This window comes from Globicephala melas, chromosome 17, assembly GCF_963455315.2.
Source record: "Globicephala melas chromosome 17, mGloMel1.2, whole genome shotgun sequence".
In the NCBI taxonomy this organism is placed as follows: domain Eukaryota; kingdom Metazoa; phylum Chordata; class Mammalia; order Artiodactyla; family Delphinidae; genus Globicephala; species Globicephala melas.
The window spans coordinates 56,895,727-56,915,847 of record NC_083330.1 but is presented as its reverse complement, the minus strand read 5'-3'; the positions used below and the strand labels follow the sequence as shown (position 1 = coordinate 56,915,847).

General features: G+C 38.1%; 1 pseudogene; it reads left to right on the top strand.

The window, feature by feature from the left end:
• Positions 1-266: 266 nt before the first annotated feature.
• On the top strand, positions 267-732 carry LOC115863400 (vesicle transport protein SFT2A pseudogene; annotated as a pseudogene).
• The last annotated feature ends 19,389 nt before the right edge of the window (positions 733-20,121 follow it).

Here is a 20,121-nt window from a genome sequence, read left to right as displayed (position 1 = left end):
AATTGTGATATATACATACAACAAAATATTATTAAGCCCTAAAAAGGTATGAAATCCTGATGCATGCTACGACATGGACAAACCTTGAAAACATTGTTATAAATGAAATAATTGGACATAAAAGGACAAATACTGTATAATTCCAGTTAATGATATATCTAGAATAGGGAAATTCATAGAGACAGAAAGTAGGTTAAAGGTTACCAAGGGTTTCCTCTGGGCAGGAAGGGGAGGTGAAGGAATAGTCAGCAGTTCAGCCCAGGAAAATGGTCAGGAAGAAGCTGCAGAGGTTCCTGAGTGACCAGGGTGACAAAGAGCGTAGCCTGACCACAGAGATCCTGGATGTTTGGTCCCTTAGCTTTAATACCAGATTGAGGTGGTCTGGTATATGCTTTGTATGCAGCATTTTCTATTCTATCCTTGGAACTGGATTGCTATGGCTTCCTGGTGGCATAAAAGTGTTTTAGAACCTGGGAAATAATCCTGCATGAGTCAGTATGAGTTTTTTAATGGGCTCTGTGAAGCAACTGATGAAAATATTTGAAACAAGATTGCCTGCAACAATTATTATTCTTTTTTGTTTGTTTCATATTTACACTGTGTGCTTATTTTTGGTGACATAAGAAGGGAATGAATACGTTGCAGTTCTTGTGAAGAGCCTAATATAGTCTATCATGCATCTTATATGCAAAAGATGCAGTCATGAAAGGCTATTTTTCTCTCCTAAGCTGAAAATCAGAAACTCTTTGAAAACAGTGTTTGAAAGTGTATGCTGTGGTTTTGGTGAAGTATGATTTTCTTGATACAATAATCATTCCAAAAAAAATGCAATAATTTAAGACCATTTGTATTCTGCTACAAACTACATGGTTGAATAAACTGTTAAATGCTTGTAATTTTTTTAAATTTTTTTATATAGCAGGATCTTGTTAGTCATCAATTTTATACACAACAGCGCATACATGTCAATCCCAATCGCTCAATTCACCACACACCTCCCCCGCCATTTTCCCCTCTTGGTGTCCATACGTTTGTTCTCTACATCTGTGTCTCAATTTCTGCCCTGCAAACCGGTTCATCTGTACCATTCTTCTAGGTTCCACATATATGTGTTAATTTATGACATTTGTTTTTCTCTCTCTGACTTACTTCACTCTGTATGACAGTCTCTAGATCCATCCACGTCTCAACAAATGACACAATTTCGTTCCTTTTTATGGCTGAGTAATATTCCATTGTATATATGTACCACATCTTCTTTATTCATTCATCTGTCGATGGGTATTTAGGTTGCTTCCATGACCTGGCTATTGTAAATAGTGCTGCAATGAACATTGGGGTGCATGTGTCTTTTTGAATTATGGTTTTCTCTGGGTATATGCCCAGTAGTGGGATTGCTGGATCATATGGTACTTCTATGTTTAGTTTTTTAACGAACCTCTATACTGTTCTCCATAGTGGCTGTATCAATCAACATTCCCACCAACAGTGCAAGAGGGTTTCCTTTTCTCCACACCCTCTCCAGCATTTGCTATTTGTAGATTTTCTGATGATGCCCATTCTAACTGGTGTGAGGTGACACCTCATTATAGTTTTGGTTTGCATTTCTCTAATAATTAGTGATGTTGAGCAGCTTTTCATGTGCTTATTGGCCATCTGTATGTCTTCTTTGGAGAAATGTCTATTTAGGTCTACTGCCCATTTGGGGATTCTTTTTTTTTTTTTTTTGTGGTACACAGGCCTCTCACTGTTGTGGTCTCTCCAGTTGCGGAGCACAGGCTCCGGATGTGCAGGCTCAGTGGCCATGGCTCACGGGCCTAGCTGCTCCGCGGCATGTGGGATTTTCCTGGACCAGGGCACGAACCCGTGTCCCCTGCATCGGCAGACGGACTCTCAACCACTGCGCCAATACTGAGCTGCATGAGCTGTTTATATATTTTGGAGATTAATCCTTTGTCCGTTGATTCATTTGCCCATACTTTTTCCCATTCTAAGGGTTGTCTTTTCGTTTTGTTTATGGTTTCCTTTGCTGTGCAAAAGCTTTGAAGTTTCATTAGGTCCTATTTGTTTATTTTTGTTTTTATTTCCATTACTCTAGGAGGTGGATCAAAAAAGATCTTGCTGTGATTTATGTCAAAGAGTGTTCTTCCTATGTTTTCCTCTAAGAGTTTTATAGTGTCCAGTCTTACATTTAGGTCTCTAATCCATTTTGAGTTTATTTTTGTGTATGGTGTTAGGGAGTGTTCTAATTTGATTCTTTTACATGTAGCTGTTCAGTTTTTCCAGCATCACTTATTGAAGAGACTGTCTTTTCCCCATTGTATATCCTTGCCTCTTTTGTCATAGATTAGTTGACCATAGGTGTGTGGGTTTATCTCTGGGTTTTCTATCTTGTTCCATTGATCTGTGTTTCTGTTCTTGTGCCAGTACCATATTATCTTGATTACTGTAGCTTTGTAGTATAGTCTGAAGTCAAAGAGTCTGATTCCTCCTGTTCCGTTTTTTTCCCTCAAGACTGCTTTGGCTATTCGGGGTCTTTTGTGTCTCCATACAAATTTTAAGATTTTTTCTTCTAGTTCCGTACAAAATGCCATTGGTAATTTGATAGGGATTGCATTGAATCCATAGATTGCTTTGGATAGTATTGTCATTTTCACAATATTGATTCTTCCAGTCCAAGAACATGGTATATCTCTCCATCTGTTGGTAACATCTTTAATTTCTTTCATCAGTGTCTTATAGTTTTCTGCATACAGGTCTTTTGTCTCCCTAGGTAGGTTTATTCCTAGGTATTTTATTCTTTTTGTTGCAATGGTAAATGGGAGTGTTCCCTTAACTTCTCTCTCAGATTTTTCATCATTAGTGTATAGGAATGCAAGAGATTTCTGTGCACTAATTTTGTATCCTGAAACTTTACCAAATTCATTGATTAGCTCTAGTAGTTTTCTGCTGGCATCTTTAGGATTCTCTGTGTATAGTATCATGTCATCTGCAAACAGTGACAGTTTTACTTCTTCTTTTCCAATTTGTATTCCTTTTACTTCTTATTCTTCTCTGATTGCTGTGGCTAGCACTTCCAAAACTATGTTGAATAATAGTGGTGAGAGTGGACATCCTTGTCTTCTTCCTGATCTTAGAGGAAATGCTTTCAGTTTTTCACCATTGAGAAGGATGGTTGCTGTGGGTTTGTCATATATGGCCTTTATGATGTTGAGGTAGGTTCCCTCTATGCCCACTTTCTGGAGAGTTTTTATCATAAATGGGTGTTGAATTTTGTCAAAAGCTCTTTCTGTATCTATTGAGATGACCATATGGTTTTTATTCTTCAGTTTGTTAATATGGTGTATCACATTGATTGATTTGTGTATATTGAGGAATCCTTGTATCCCTGGGATAAATCCCACTTGATCATGGTGTATGATCCTTTTAATGTGCTGTTGGATTCTGTTTACTAGTATTTGGTTGAGGATTTTTGCATCTATATTCATCAGTGATATTGGTCTGTAATTTTCTTTTTTTGTAGTATCTTTGTCTGGTTTAGGTATCAGGTGATGGTGGCCTCATAGAATGAGTTTGGGAGTGTTCCTTCATGTGCAATTTTTTGGAAGAGTTTGAGAAGGATGGGTGTTAGCGCTCTCTAAATGTTTCATAGAATTCACCTGTGAAGCCATCTGGTCCTGGACTTTTGTTTGTTGGAAGATTTTTAATCACAGTTTCAGTTTCATTACTTGTGATTGGTCTGTTTATATTTTCTATTTCTTTCTGGTTCAGTCTTGGAAGGTTATACCTCTCTAAGAATTTTTCCATTTCTTCCAAGTTGTCCATTTTATTGCCCTAGAGTTGCTTGTAGTAGTCTCTTAGGATGCTTTGTATTTCTGCAGTGTCTGTTGTAACTTCTCCTTTTTCATTTCTAATTTTATTGATTTGAGTCCTCTCCCTCTTTTTCTTGATGAATCTGGCTAATGGTTTATCAATTTTGTTTTATCTTCTCAGAGAACCACTTTGAGATTTCTGGAGAGCGATCTCTGGGAGAGCTTTTGTCGTTTGATATTATGTGGAACTGGGAGGTCTCTGGTGGACCAATGTCCTGAACTCGGCTCTCCCATCTCAGAGGCACAGGCCTGACAGCTGGCTGGAGCACCAAGATCCTGTCAGCCACACGGCTCAGAAGAAAAGGTAGGAAAAAAAGAAACAAAGAAAGAAAGAAAGAGAGAAAGATAGAAAGAAAGAAAGAAAATAAAGTTATTAAATAAAAAATAAATAATTATTAAAAAATATTTAAGAGTAATTAAAAAAAAAGAAAAGGAAGAAGAGAGCAACCAAACCAAAAAACAAATCCACCAATGATAACAAGCACTAAAAACTATACTAAAAAAAAAAACCCCAAAAACAAAAACAAAAAAAATGGACAGACAGAACCTTAGGATAAATGGTGAAAGCAAAGCTATACAGACAAAATCACACAAAGAAGCAGACACATACACACTCACAAAAAGAGAAAAAGGAAAAAATTATATATATCGTTGCTCCCAAAGTCCACCACCACAATTTTGGGATGATTCTTTGTCTATTCAGGTATTCCACAGATGCAGGTACATCAAGTTGATTGTGGAGATTTAATCCACTGCTCCTGAGGCTGCTGGGAGAGATTCTCCTTTCTCTTTGTTCACACAGCTCCCGGGGTTCAGCTTTGGATTTGGCCCTGCCTCTGCGTGTAGGTCACCAGAGGGTGTCTGTTCTTCGCTCAGATAGGATGGGGTTAAAGGAGAAGCTGATTCGGGGGCTCTGGCTCACTCAGGCCGGGTGGAGGGAGGGGTATGGATGCGGGGCAAGCCTGCGGCGGCAGAGGCCGATGTGACGTTGCAGCAGCCTGAGGTGCGCCATATGTTGTCCCAGGGAAGTTGTCCCTAGATCACGGGACCCTGGCAGTGGCGAGCTGCACAGCCTCCCTGGAAGCGGGGTGTGGATAGTGACCTGTGCTCGCACACAGGCTTCTTGGTGGCTGCAGCAGCAGCCTTAGCATCTCATGCCCGTCTCTGGTGTCCGTGCTGATAGCCGCGGCTCACGCCTGTCTCTGGAGCTCGTTTAGGCAGTGCTCTGAATCCCTCCTCACGCACCCCAAAACAATGGTCTCTTGCCTCTTAGGCAGTTCCAAACATTTTCCCAGACTCCCTCCCGGCTAGCTGTGGCGCACTAGCCCCTTCAAGCTGTGTTCACGCCGCCAGTCCTCTCCCTGCGCTCCGACCGTAGCCCGAGCCTCAGCTCCCAGCCCCCACCCGCCCCGGCAGGTGAGCAGACAAGCCTCTCGGGCTGGTGAGTTCTGGTCGGCACCGATCCTCTGTGCGGAAATCTCTCTGCTTTGTCCTTTTTCCTCTGCACCCCTGTTGCTGCACTATCCTCTGGTCTGAAGCTTCCCCTCCTCCACCTCCCGTCTCCGCCCGCGAAGGGGCTTCCTAGTGTGTAGAAACCTTTCCTCCTTCACAGCTCCCTCCCAGTGGTGCAGGTCCCATCCCTATTTTTTTGGTTCTGTTTTTTCTTTTTTCTTTTGCCCTACCCAGGTATGTGGGGAGTTTCTTGCCTTTTGGGAAGTCTGAGGTTTTCTGCCAGCGTTCAGTAGGTGTTCCGTAGGAGTTGTTCCACCATGTACATGTATTTCTGTTGTATTTGTGGGCAGGAAGGTGATCTCCACGTCTTACTCTTGTGCCATCTTGAAGGTCTCTCCTCTGTTAAGTTTTAATAACCGTATTTTCATACACACCAAAAGAAAAATATACTTTTAAAAATATAAGTACTCTCTGTTAAGTTTTTTTTTTTAAAGAAGATGTTGGGGGTAGGTGTTTATCAATTAATTTTTATTTTATTTTTGCTGTGTTGCATCTTCGTTTCTGTGTGAGTGCTTCCTCTAGTTGTGGCAAGCGGGGGCCACTCTTCATCATGGTGTGCGGGCCTCTCACTATGGCGGCCTCTCTTGTTGTGGAGCACAGGCTCCAGACACGCAGGCTCAGTAGTTGTGGCTCACGGGCCTAGTTGCTCCGCGGCATGTGGGATCCTCCCAGACCAGGGCTCGAACCCGTGTCTCCTGCATTAGCAGGCAGATTCTCAACCACTGCGCCACCAGGGAAGCCCATCTGTTAAGTTTTAATAACCCTAGTATAAGATTTAAAATATTTTATGCACAACTCTGAGAAACTTTATATACTGTGAGCCAATGATGTAAGAAGAGCAGCTCTGGCCTTTTATTAGCAGTTATGATTTGTAGCAATCTTTATTGCCAATTTTCATAACTCTCCTTCCTCTTTTTTTCTTCTTTTCTTTTGTTTTCCCTCGTACAATCAAATCTTGAACTAGAGAGTTTGGCTCCTGGGATCAATCTCCACCAGACAACATGACGCAAAACTTCCATCTTGTCCCACACTTAAGCTGTTCCTGGCTGGAATTCAATCATATATAACACACATGGCTATTTCAAATTCAATAGAATTTGAAAAAAAAGTTTGCTTCTGAGAAGACACTTGCTATATACTAATAGGTATTATTTGAGGCTAGAATTATTGGAATTTAGAAGAACCCCTTGATAACTTCTCTTTTTCATATGTAACCAGGTTATTGAGGAATCTGAATGGTAGGTGTAGGATATAAACAAGGTATTAATCAGTTTTTCATCAACCATGGTCTTCAATTCCATTTTAGATTTTCCTTCTTGAGTCCTGAGTCCATCTGAGTAGATATGACAGCTTTATGTGTCAGTTAGTCTGAGTCAAATAAATTCATTCTCACTTCAACTGAAAGACTTTATTTCCCCATTTTTCCTGCCTCTGAGGTTGAGCTGACCTACAGTGTGGATGGTATAATCTGTTCTTTCATTCTTGCTATCCTCTTTACTTGTATTCCTGGCTCCTACTGGGGTAAAGAAGGCATGGAGGAAAGAGGAGTAATCATTTGGAGCCTGAGGTGCTGTTACAAGTGTTTAAAAGCTGAATTTCTTTTGGATGGAACTTGTGGGCTTATGAAGATGTCTATTGGCATCCTTACATTGAACAGTTTATGATATGGAAGTATACTCCGTCTAACCACAGAAACCCTTCTTTAGCTCTCTCCACTTCACCTTCACCCACAGGTATACACTCTAACGTCTCACTGCTGAATCTCCTCACTGTGGAGGATGCCTTCTTTGACAAGTTCCTCTAAAGAAACTTTGGGTGAAGCTAATTTCCGGACTTTCCACTGGTACATGGGAATGTACCGCGCTAGAAATTGGTTGTGTATCAAACCCATTTCCTTTCCTTTCTGCAAACAAAGCTATTTTGCATTTCCCAGATTTCTTTGAATCTGATATGGATGTGGTTGAGTTCTAGCCAATGAAATGTAAGTGTAAGTGCCATTTCCAGGCCTGGCGCACTAAAACTTCCTATCTACAATCCTCCATGTTCTTTTCACATCTGCCTAGATGAGCACAGAGACCTTGGAAGGAGCCTTTGAAAATAATGGAACCACAAAATAAAATAAATCTGGATCCAATTAATGAAAAGCTCCTTTGTAATTTTCATAAGCAAGAAATAACCTCTATCATACTGGAAGTATAATACACTTTGGAGCTTGTCATAGCAGCTAGCAGTACTTTAACTAATTCACACATGCCTTCTAGCTAGGCTTCTCTGATTTAGCAGATAAAAATAAAAGGCATCAACTTAAATTTCAATTTCAGATAAACAAGAAATCATATTTAAAATAAGTATGTCCCATGCAATTTTTAGGACATGTTTACACTCGACATTATTTGTTGTCTAACTGAAATTCAAAATTAACTGGGCACCCTGTATTTTATGTCAACCCTAATTCTTACTCCACTAAAAATGGACTTATATGGCACTCCCAATGCTTCTCTCTCTTGTCATCTCATTTTATGTGGTTACTCCATCTGGAATCTAATTTTCAGAAATGTGTAGAAGAGAACCAGCTTTCAGCCTCTACACTCACATATGCCTTGAAACTCCAAGGGGCTACCTGGCAGTCTCACCAAAAACTCTTCTACCGAAGACCACCTTGACACACGTTTCTCCAGCTCAGCAACCATCCATCTGGGGGATGTTATGTGCGCCTTGCTTTCAGTGGGCTCCCCAGTTTCTGTGCATGATTTTCTTGGAGGCCAATTAGCTTTGTCTGGGACAGAAAGTACCACCATGTTTCTTAATAGTAACTGAACACTAAGAATTCTTTCATCTGACAAATTTGAGCCATTTTTTAATTTGGCTTAGACGGAGTAATGGGAGTAAGGAAGCAGAAGGTCTGGTCAAATATTAGTAAATCCTGTGACTATGTGTCTCAAAGCTCCTCTTCAGAATGTGGAGAAGCTTATTAGCTAATGTTCTTTTTTATCTTCAGCAGGAATTCTGAGACAATGGAAAAGATTCCATTCTATTATGATCCATTGAAGTTCCATTCAATTACCTATCTTTAGATGATCCCCCAAATTGGGAAAATGCAGTCATTTATTTGCATACACTTAATTTCACTTCCAAAAGACAGCATTAGACAATCAAATGTAAAATAATATTTCTTTTGGCTAACATAATTTTATGTCCTTGAGTTCACATCTTCAATAAATTAAGGTTATCAATTGGCTCAGAGTTTACCAAACTCTTTGGAAACCCACATACTATGTGGTCTGTGCTTTTGTTAAGTGCTTTGTATTATTCTTTCTTGTGTCATTATAATACGATATTTGGCAAAATATAACACTAAATGTTAGGCTAGAGTTTTGTTTCTTCATTTGTTTTAAATAATGTGGCATATATTTCCCCCAAAGTTTGATTTCTAAGAAGGGTATTATAATTTCTTCAGTAAGTGCAGTACAAATTAGTGCACTGAAAGAGTATTTAATAAAATAATTTTTTCAGGGTTAAAAGGAAATAATGCCTCTGAAAAATGACAGCAACACAAATTTTCAAATCAGTTTGAAGAAAATGAAGTATTATTTAAAAATAATATATGAGAGAGAAGAAACTGAAACTCCAGCAAAACTGATTACAAAGTGGGCAAACAACAAGCTTAGGTCAGAGACAAACATATATAATACTACTTTAAAGTTTTCAGCATCAGTTCCATCCATGAGTAGAAAAATGAAAGTAGAAAAGGAAAGGGATGCAAATCACATAATCATTTTATGTTATTTATATCATACAATGTTCTGTTTTCTCAATCTAATTTTCTGTAATTAGTATCAGAAAAAATTGGTTTAATAAAACAATACCGTTTATTATAGGATAGATGCTAAAAACAAAAACAAAATGTATGGTGATCTAATATCTATTTAGCAAAAAGGAAGGAAGCCATTCAATGGAAATCAAATTTGATATTTTACATTACATGTTTCACTCATTATGAAGAAAATATTGAAAACATCTGCAAAAAAAGGTAAATAAAACAGAATGTATGGAGCTTTATTCTTAACCCTACATAGGTAATATTAGTTTAGAACAGGGCTGGCAAACTTTTTCTGTAAAGGTCCAGATGGTAAATATTTTAGGATTTGTGAGCCTTAAGGTCTTTAAAGCAACTGCTCAACTCTGCTGTTGTAGTGAGAAAGCAAAGAACACACAGATGAATAAGTATGGGTGTGTTTCAATAAAACTATTTATAACTCCAGACTGTTGGTTAGGTTTGTTCCAAGGGCCAGAGTTTGTCCACCTCTGTTCTAGAATAAGTACATAATGTATTATTGCCACTCTCAAGCACAGAGACTGTCTTCTGACCCAGATTAACTTCTCGGTTTGCAAATAATTGCCAGTTCTTGTTCGTGCCAGTGTTAATGTCACAGCAAGCCTTGCCCTCCCTTTGAAAGTTATGATTGGTATATTGAAAGGTCTATTAATTTCTTCAGAGCTAGAGATTTTAAAGAGAATGGACTCTAAATCAGATCTAATCATTTGCCAAGCTCCTTGTGGTTTTAAACTGATGAAAATGTTGAGACAACAAAGTCTACTATTCAAAAGCAAAATGATTCCTTCTAGAAGGATTATGCTTTTCTTAATTCATTTGGTTTTATTTTTAATTTGATTCAGGGAGAATTCAAGTATAGGACCTAGGTAATTTTGCTTTCAACAGTTGAGCTTTCTTGTCAAATATTTATAATTTATTTACATGCAATAAAAGGCATTTTAATTAATCATCATACTTTTGGCTGGAGCTTTCTCTGCCTAGCAGATCACTTCCTTGAAATGACTTTCCTGATGCACTGTTTCATTCATGGGATGAATAGTATTACGACTTGAAAAATAGCCTCTTGATGGCCAGGCACATCTGTCTCCCCCTCTGAATCCCAAATGTATGTAATTCATTTTTTACTAATTCATAAAAATTCAACAGCTATTTGTAGAGACCTAGTGTGTACAGCATGTACTTGATGTTAAGCATTGGATGAATTTTGGCTACATATATAGACAGGGTTGAGTTGCTACTTGTGAAATCAATTTAAAAAAAAGCATAAACCCTCCAACTGAATAAAAACACAAAATAAATGTATTCTTATGTGTAAGGAAATATTTCTAGCATCCATATCTTAAACCACCCAGGGTGAGATAATGACGAATCCTATGGGAACTGAATGCCCTTTTGAAGATTTCTAGTGAACTTTGTTCAAGTAGAAAACTTTGGACTAGTTTCCAAAGTTATTTAAAGATTTAGATGCCTCAGTTTCAATTTTCTCTTCCTCTGGTCCCCCTAGAGACAAATCCTTGCTGCATTTTATTCTGTCTCTGAGCCACTTTTGGTTTGGTTTCTTTTTCTTTTTTTTTAACATCTTTATTGGAGTATAGTTGCTTTACAATGGACGGTTTTCATCATAAATGGGTGTTGAATTTTGTCAAAAGCGTTCTCTGCATCTAATGAGATGATCATATGGTTTTTCTCCTTCAATTTGTTAATATGGTGTATCACATTGATTGATTTACGTATATTGAAGAATCCTAGCATTCCTGGGATAAACCCCCGTTGATCATGGTGTATGATCCTTTTAATGTGCTGTTGGATTCTGTTTGCTAGTATTTTGTTCAGGATTTTTGCATCTATGTTCCTGAGTGATACTGGCCTGTAGTTTACTTTCTTTGTGACATCTTTGTCTGGTTTTGGTATCAGGGTGATGGTGGCCTCGTAGAGTGAGTTTGGGAGCGTTCCTCCCTCTGCTATATTTTGGAAGAGTTTGAGAAGGTTAGGTGTTAGCTCTTCTCTAAATATTTGATAGAATTCACCTGTGAAGCCATATGGTCCTGGGCTTTTGTTTGTCGGAAGATTTTTAATCACAGTTTCATTACTTGTGATTGGTCTGTTCATATCTTCTATTTCTTCCTTGTTCAGTCTTGGAAGGTTGTGCATTTCTAAGAATTTGTCCATTTCTTCTAGGTTGTCATTTTTATTGGCATAGAGTTGCTTGTAGTAATCTCTCATGATCCTTTGTATTTCTGCAGTGTCAGTTGTTACTCCTCCTTTTTCAATTCTAATTCTGATGATTTGAGTCTTCTTCCTTTTTTTCTTGATGAGTCTGGCCGATGGTATATCACTTTTGTTTATCTTCTCAAAGAACCAGCTTTTAGTTTTATTGATCTTTGCTATTGTTTCCTTCATTTCTTTTTCATTTATTTCTGATGTGATTTTTATGACTTCTTTCCTTCTGCTAACTTTGGGGGTTTTTTGTTCTTCTTTCTCTAATTGCTTTAGTTGTTAGGTTAGGTTGTTTATTTGAGATGTTTCTTGTTGATTAAGGTAGGACTGTATTGCTATAAACTTTCCTCTTAGAACTGCTTTTGCTGAATCCCATAGGTTGTGAGTCGTCGTGTTTTCATTGTCATTTGTTTCTAGGTATTTTTTGATTTCCTCTTTGATTTCTTCAGTGATCACTTCGTTATTAAGTAGTGTATTGTTTAGCCTCCATGTGTTTGTGTTTTTACATATTTTTTCTTGTAATTGGTATCTAGTCTCATAGCGTTGTGGTTGGAAAAGATACTTGATATGATTTCAATTTTCTTAAATTTAACAAGGCTAGATTTGTGACCCAAGGTATGAAGTATCCTGGAGAATGATCCATGAGCACTTGAGAAGAATGTGTATTTTGTTGCTTTTGGATGGAATGTCCTATAAATATCAATTAAGTCCATCTTGTTTAATGTATCATTTAAAGCTTGTGTTTCCTTATTTATTTTCATTTTCACTGATCTGTCCATTGGTGAAAGTGGGGTGCTGAAATCCCCTACTATGATTGTGTTACTGTCGATTTCCCCTTTTATGGCTGTTAGTATTTGCCTTATGTATTGAGGTGCTCCTATGTTGGGGGCATAAATATTTACAATTTTTATATCTTCTTCTTGGATCGATCCCTTGATCATTATGTAGTGTCCTTCTTTGTCTCTTGCAATAGTCTTTATTTTAAAGTCTATTTTGTCTGATATGAGAATTGCTACTCCAGCTTTCTTTTGATTTCCATTTGCATGGAACATCCTTTTCCATCTCCTCACTTTCAGTCTGTATGTGTCTCTAGGTCTGAAGTGGGTCTCTTGTAGACAGCATATATATGGGTCTTATTTTTGTATCCATTCAGCAAGCCTGTTTCTTTTGGTTGTAGCATTTAATCCATTCACGTTTAAGGTAATTATCGATAAGTATGTTCGTATTGCCATTTTATTAATTGTTTTGGGTTTGTTTTTGTAGGTCTTTTCCTTCTCTTGTGTTTCCTGCCTAGAGAAGTTCCTTTAGCATTTGTTGTAAAGCTGGTTTGGTGGTGCTGAATTTTCTTAGCTTTTGCTTTTCTGTAAAGGTTTTAATTTCTCCATCAAATCTGAATGAGATCCTTGCTGGGTAGAGTAATCTTGGTTGTAGGTTTTTCTTCTTCATCACTTTAAATATGTCCTGCCACTCCCTTATGGCTTGCAGAGTTTCTGCTGAAAAATCACCTGTTAATCTTATGGGGATTCCCTTGTGTGTTATTTGTTGTTTTTCCCTTGCTGCTTTTAATATTTTTTCTTTGTATTTAATTTTTGATAGTTTGATTAATATGTGTCTTGGAGTGTTTCTCCTTGGATTTATCCTGTATGGGACTCTCTGCACTTCCTGGACTTGATTAACTATTTCCATTCCCATATTAGGGAAATTTTCAACTATAATCTCTTCAAATATTTTCTCGGTCCCTTTCTTTTTCTCTTCTTCTTCTGGGATCCCTGTAATTAGAATGTTGGTGCGTTTAATGGTGTCCCAGAGGTCTCTGAGACTCTCCTCAATGCTTTTCATTGTTTTTTCTTTATTCTGTTCTTCAGTAGTTATTTCCACTATTTTATCATCCAGGTCACTTATCCATTCTTCTGCCTGTTATTCTGTTATTGATCCCTTCTAGAGAATTTTTAATTTCATTTATTGTGTTGTTCATCACTGTTTGTTTTCTCTAGTTCTTCTAGGTCCTTGTGAAATGTGTCTTGTATTTACTACATTCTATTTCCAAGACTTTGGATCATCTTTACTATCATTATTCTGAATTCTTTTTCAGGTAGACTGCCTATTTCCTCTTCATTTGTTAGGTCTGGTGGGTTTTTGCCTTGCTCCTTCATCTGCTGTGTGTTTTTCCGTCTTTTCCTTTTGCTTAACTTACTGTGTTTGGGGTCTGTTTTTTGCAGGCTGCAGGTTCATAGTTCCTGTTGTTTTTGATGTGTGTCCCACTGGCTAAGGTTTGTTCAGTGGGTTGGGCTTCCTGGTGGAGGTGACTAGTGCTTGTGTTCTGGTGGATAAGGCTTGATCTTGTCTCTCTGGTGGGAAGGTCCACGTCTGGTGGTGTGTTTTGGGGTGTCTATGGCCTTTTTATGATTTTAGGCAGCCTCTCTGCTGATGGATGGGGTTGTGTTCCTGTCTTGCTAGTTGTTTGGCATAGGGTGTCCAGCACTGTAGCTTGGTGGTCGTTGAGTGAAGTTGTGTCTTGGCGTTGAGATGGAGATCTCTGGCAGTTTTTTGCCATTTGATATTACGTGGAGCTGGGAGGCCTTTTGTGGACCAGTGCCCTGAAATTGGCTCTCTCACCTCAGAGGCACAGCCCTGATGCCTGGCTGGAGCAGCAAGAGACTTTCATCCACATGGCTCACAATAATGGGTGAAAAAATAGAAAGAAAGAAAGAAAGATGGAAGATAAAATAAAATAAAGTAGAATAAAAGAAGTTATTAAAATAAAAAATAATTATTAAGAAAAAATGTTTAAAAAGTAATTAAAAAAAGGAAAAAAAAAGGACAGACACAACCTGAGGACAAATGGTATAAAAGCAAAGCTATACAGACAAAATCACACACAGAAGCGTACACATACACACTCACAAAAAGAGAAAAAGGGAAAAAAAAATATATATCTTTGCTCCCAAAGTCCACCTCCTCAATTTGGGATGATTCGTTGTCTATTCAGGTATTCCACAGATGCAGGGTACATCAAGTTGACTGTGGAGCTTTAATCCGCTGCTTCTGAGGCTGCTGGGAGAGATTTCCCTTTCTCTTCTTTGTTCTCACAGTTCTCGGGGTTCAGCTTTGGATTTGGCCCCGCCTCTGCCTGTAGGTCGCCGGAGGGCATCTATTCTTCGCTCAGACAGGACGGGGTTGAAGGAGCCGCTGATTCCGGGGCTTTGGCTCACTCCGGCCGGGGGGAGGGAGGGGTACGGAGTGCGGGGCGAGCCTGCGGCGGCAGAGGCCGGCATGATGTTGCACCCACCTGAGGCTCGCCGTGCGTTCTCCCGGGGAAGTTGTCCCTGGATCCCGGGACCCTGGCAGTGGCGGGCTGCATAGGCTCCCTGGAAGGGAGGCGTGGAGAGTGACCTGTGCTCGCACACAGGCTTCTTGGTGGCGGCAGCAGCAGCCTTAGCGTCTCATGCCCGTCTCTGGGGTCCGCGCTTTTGGCCGCGGCTCGCACCCGTCTCTGGCGCTCCTTTAGGCGGCACTCTTAATCCCTTCTCCTCGTGCGCCACGAAACAAAGAGGCAAGAAAACGTCTCTTGCCTCTTCGGCAGGTCCAGACTTTTTCCCGGACTCCCTCCTGGCTAGCCGTGGCGCACTGACCCCCTGCAGGCTGTGTTCACGCTGCCAACCCCAGTCCTCTCCCTGCACTCCAACCGAAGCCCGAGCCTCAGCTCCTAGCCCCCGCCCGCCCTGGCAGGTGAGCAGACAAGCCTCTCAGGCTGCTGAGTGCCAGTCGGCACCCATCCTCTGTGCGGGAATTCTCCGCTTTGCCCTCCACACCCCTGTTGCTGCGCTCTCCTCCGCGGCTCCGGAGCTCCTCCGCGGCTCCGGAGCTCCCCCGTTCCGCCACCCGCAGTCTCCGCCCGCAAAGGGGCTTCCTAGTGTGTGGAAACCTTTCCTCCTTCACAGGTCCCTCCCAGTGCTGCAGGTCCCGTCCCTATTCTTTTGTCTCCCTTTTTTCTTTTGCCCTACCCAGGTACGTGGGTAGTTTCTTACCTTTGGGAGGTCTGACGTCTTCTGCCAGCGTTCAGTGGGTGTTCTGTAGGAACTGTTCCACATGTCGATGTATTTCTGATGTATCTGTGGGGAGGAAGGTGATATCTGTGTATTACTCTTCCGCCATCTTGAAGTTCCTCCTGGTTTGGTTTCTTAAGTGTAACAAGAAGAATTTGGGGGCTAAAATTAGGTGCTCATAAGTACTGCCATGTATAGACATATCAGATGCTCACCAAACTTCTGTCTTCCTATCTCCTATTAAAGTGCAACTTATTCTCATTATTCACAGTAGTTATATTTTATAAAGTTGCTGTGAACACCAAATTAGTGAACCTTGAATCACATTGCTCTTAGGGGAGATTCAGGGTTAGACTTCTAGGAGTTGCTGTCACATTGTTTGTCAATCAATCAGTACAGAGTCTCATTCTATGTGTGTTTTTTTTTTTGATACTCTGCATGTCTACAAATGAGCATGAAACTGCTTTGAATATTGTTTTGGGGGTTACAAAAACATTTTAGTGAATAGGTGAATTTGCTAATATGGAATCTGTAATAAGACTGACTGTACTTTTGTCCTATTTTCTTCCTTTATGTTTTCTACTTAGTTTTTTTCCCAAGTTATAACAAGATGGAAAGGAAATAAATCCTTTTTATTATTTGATTTATATGTTTTCTCCACTTAATTTGGCAGGATGTCTAACTGTTATTCTTATACTGATATATTAATATTTACTGATACTTATTATGAGGGCTTATTTTCCCACTTGGTAAGGAATAGAAAGAAAAGTTGACCAGTAGATATAGCAGGCAATCATATACAATTTGTCTTAAGGTGCAACTCTCATAAGGCGATATTAAGAAATGGAATAAAATGTATTATTGAATTGCCTTACAATATATTTAGCTTCTGCTTAAATGATGCAAATCTGTACAAACTTAACTCCAGTAATAATAATTTCTGACTATTTTAAGTAATGTATTTTCAAAGTCCAAATTCTATGCTACATAAAAAATAATTATGTCCACACGTGGTTAAGTCTTCTTCACATGCTAGAAAAAGTTATGATTATAAAATTTGAGTTTATTAAAAGAAAGGTATATGGTACCATATCATTTTTATTTTTCCTAAGGAAGCCTTAGAATATATCCACAGTTATTCTGTTCAGATCAGACCCAAACAAACTAACATAATGCTTGGCACATAGTAGGTGCTCAACAAATGTTGGCCAAATAAATGAGCAAATGACTCAGTTTATAAATATTACAACCTAAAGAATTAGGAAAGATTTATCCTCCAAAATTCATCACTCTAGGGATTTAGAACCCTTTAAAAAAACTTTTTTTAATACCTTTATTTTTTCCTATAATGCTGATTTCAACATACTTTGACAACTAATCTCATGGAATAACAAATAATCATATTTCACTATAAATCAGTATGAGTTAAAAAAACACAAAACACTGTTTTGGCTTTTCTATGCAATTCCAATATCATTACCAGCTTACCGACATCTAACTAGCTAACCATTCAGTTTATGTCTCTATACTTTCTCATTAACTTTACATTCTTATTCTAGTCCAAAAAAAAATGAAATCAATACAAGTAAGTGATAAATCAATAAAAGAACATTACTAGAAAATCTGTGAATATTTGGAAATTAAAAAGTATATTTCTACAATAATGTATGGGTCAAAGAATGAATTAAAATGAAAATGAGAAAATATTTTGACCTGAGTGACAACAAAACATTATATATTAAAACTCTGGAGTGCAATGAAAACTATGATTCGAAAAATATGTATAGCCTTGTGTCAGAAAAGGTAAATAGATAAAGATTAATGAGTTAAGCATTGCTTTAAATACCTTGGAAAAATTTCGGCAAATGACACCTAAAGAAAATATAAGGAAATAATTGACAAATATAAACCCCAAAATTATTAAGATGGAAAACAAACACACATTATACAGCCCTAACAAAATTAAAAGCTGATTCTTTGAAAAGACAGAAACATTGATAAGCACCTGAATAAATTGAAGAATAATAAAAAACAAAGGAGACATAACAATCAATAAGAGGAATGGAAAAGGAAACATCACTAAAAATCTTAGTCATTTAAAAAATATCATTTATAGGAACTTCAAAAATATTAAAAGAGCAAAACAAGAATAAATTTCACTAAAATGTGCAAGATCTTTACAAAGATACACATAAACTATAATGAACAGAAAATGTAAAAAAGAAACCACCCTTAATATTAAATAAAACTGTTCATGGATTGAAAGATTAAATACTGTGAAATGTCAGTTCTCCTCAAATTGATTGGTAGATTCCATGCAATCTCAACCAAAATCTCAACATCTTTTTTTCAGAACTTGAAAAGCTTATTCTAAATTTTATATAGAATTAAGATTCAAGACTAGCAGGACAGTCTGATATAGAAGAAAAAAAGGAAGAACTTGCTCTATTAAATATTAAGACTTTTTTTTGTTGTTTTTTTACAAAACTAGTGTAGTTAAGACAGTTGTTGCTGGAAGGATAGACACATAGAGAAATGAAGCAGAATTAGAGTTCATTAACAGACAAACATAGACAATATATAACAAAGGTAAATTTTCAGAGCAGTTGGAACATAATAGGTATTCGTCTTGTACATCAAGCTTATTAAATAATGGGAAACATCGTTCAGGCTACTCAGATGACTTTGAATATAGGGAAGGACATTTCATTCCTTCACTGTAGCATGCAATAATATAGCAAAAAAAAAAAAAAAAAAAAAAAAGAGTAAAAGCAAATTTCAAAAATCACTCTGATAATTTTTTCTCTATCCCAAGTTTTTTTTAAAACTCCAATTTTTAAATTATTCCATGCTTTCTATAGTAATGATGCAAAGGAAATGTGGATATTAAGCATAGTTTTTAAGCCACAAAAATAATTAAAGAATTTAATATAGAATATACTCTAATGCTTGTTTTGAGCAGACTTTGAATAGAGTAGAAGATATCTTCTTATGTTTTCATTGAGATAAACTTTAAGAGCAGTGTTCTCAGACAAGATAAATACAGAGACAAACAAATAAAGGTGAACAATATTTTGCTACTGTTATTTAATAACTTTGCTGGAAATTATGTCACTTCATAATATGAGAAATTTACGTGACCAAGAAATCATTGTGGTCCAAAAAGCTTTTCTTATCCTTTTATTTAGTAATATGAAAATGCATTAAGATCCCAGGTGTTCTATGCATTCTTACTTCATTTGGTCAGTGAGGAACGGATATAACAAGTTCTCACATAAAGAAACATGGAATCTTATTCTTTTGCCTGCTAACAAATATGTGATTATTTAATTTGTTATTATTTAGTCTAGGATGAGATGGACAGAAGTGTTTTCTTTTTATTACCTATAAAGAATAGTTTTGGGGCTTCCCTCATGGCGCAGTGGATAGGAATCCACCTGCCAATGCAGGGGACACGGGTTTGATCCCTGGTCCTGGAAGATCCCACATTGCCGCGGAGCAGCTAAGCCCGTGCACCACAACTGCTGAGCCTTCGGTCTAGAGCCCGCGAACCACAACTGCTGAACGCCTTGTGCCTAGAGCCCATGCTCTGCAACAGGAGAAGCCACCGCAATGAGAAGCCCGCGCACCACAATGAAGAGTAGCCCCTGCTCGTCGCAACTAGAGAAATCCCGCGCACAGCAATGAAGACCCAATGCAGCCAAAAATAAATAAATTAAATAAATAAATTTATTAAAAAAATAATAGTTTTGATTATACAATTAATAAAGTCAATGAAATTTCAAAATTTTCAAAATAAACTAGTTTTAAAAGTAAGTTGATCTTAGCTTGTGAGTAAAAGCTACTGATTATAAATTAATTTCATGTATTCACTTCAAAAGGACCAGCAGGCCTTCTAATTGGAAACAGTTGCTGGGGGTGGGGGGAGAGGATTGATACACAAATGTGTAAGGCACGAGGCCTTGCTGTGAGTTGTCACCTGGGCGAACCAATGTGCCAGTTACTTCATTGCTTCTTACTGATGCTCTCTTTGCTTTACTCTGATGGATTTCTCCCTCGGGAACAGTATGTTGTTTAACAATAATTAAACCACGGAAGAGGTATGATTTTGAAATGAAAACTGTCTTTATTCCCAACTTCCTATCCTATAGTATATCTGATTTCAAAATTTCCAACAAAACCCCAAATTTCCAACGTCACACTTGTACTTTAGTAAAATAGAACACAGTGCTCTAAATCCTACACTGGGTTTACAGGGCCTTATTCAGAGTCTTCACCAACACAAGCAATTTGAACTGTCCATTTGTTTGGCTCTCCAGTTATTTTTAAATGTCAGGACAATTTTCTGTAGAAGGATTTGAGTTGGATGAGAATTTCCCCTTACTTTGTCAACCAGAAGAAGGGATAATTGTGATGGAGGAGGTGAGAAGGTGTGTGGTACCTTCACTGGAAGTACATGACGAGGCAGCACATAACTGGGGTTCTGGAAATTGACTTTCTTAAATCACCCATGCCCTTGGAAAGACTCTATGTATACTCAGGAATCCAAGTTTTAAGATCATTGATTTAGAAAATTTCAATAATTTGCAAAAGGCCACACAGATTAATTGGTTCAAAAATCTTGACTTCAGAGACCAAG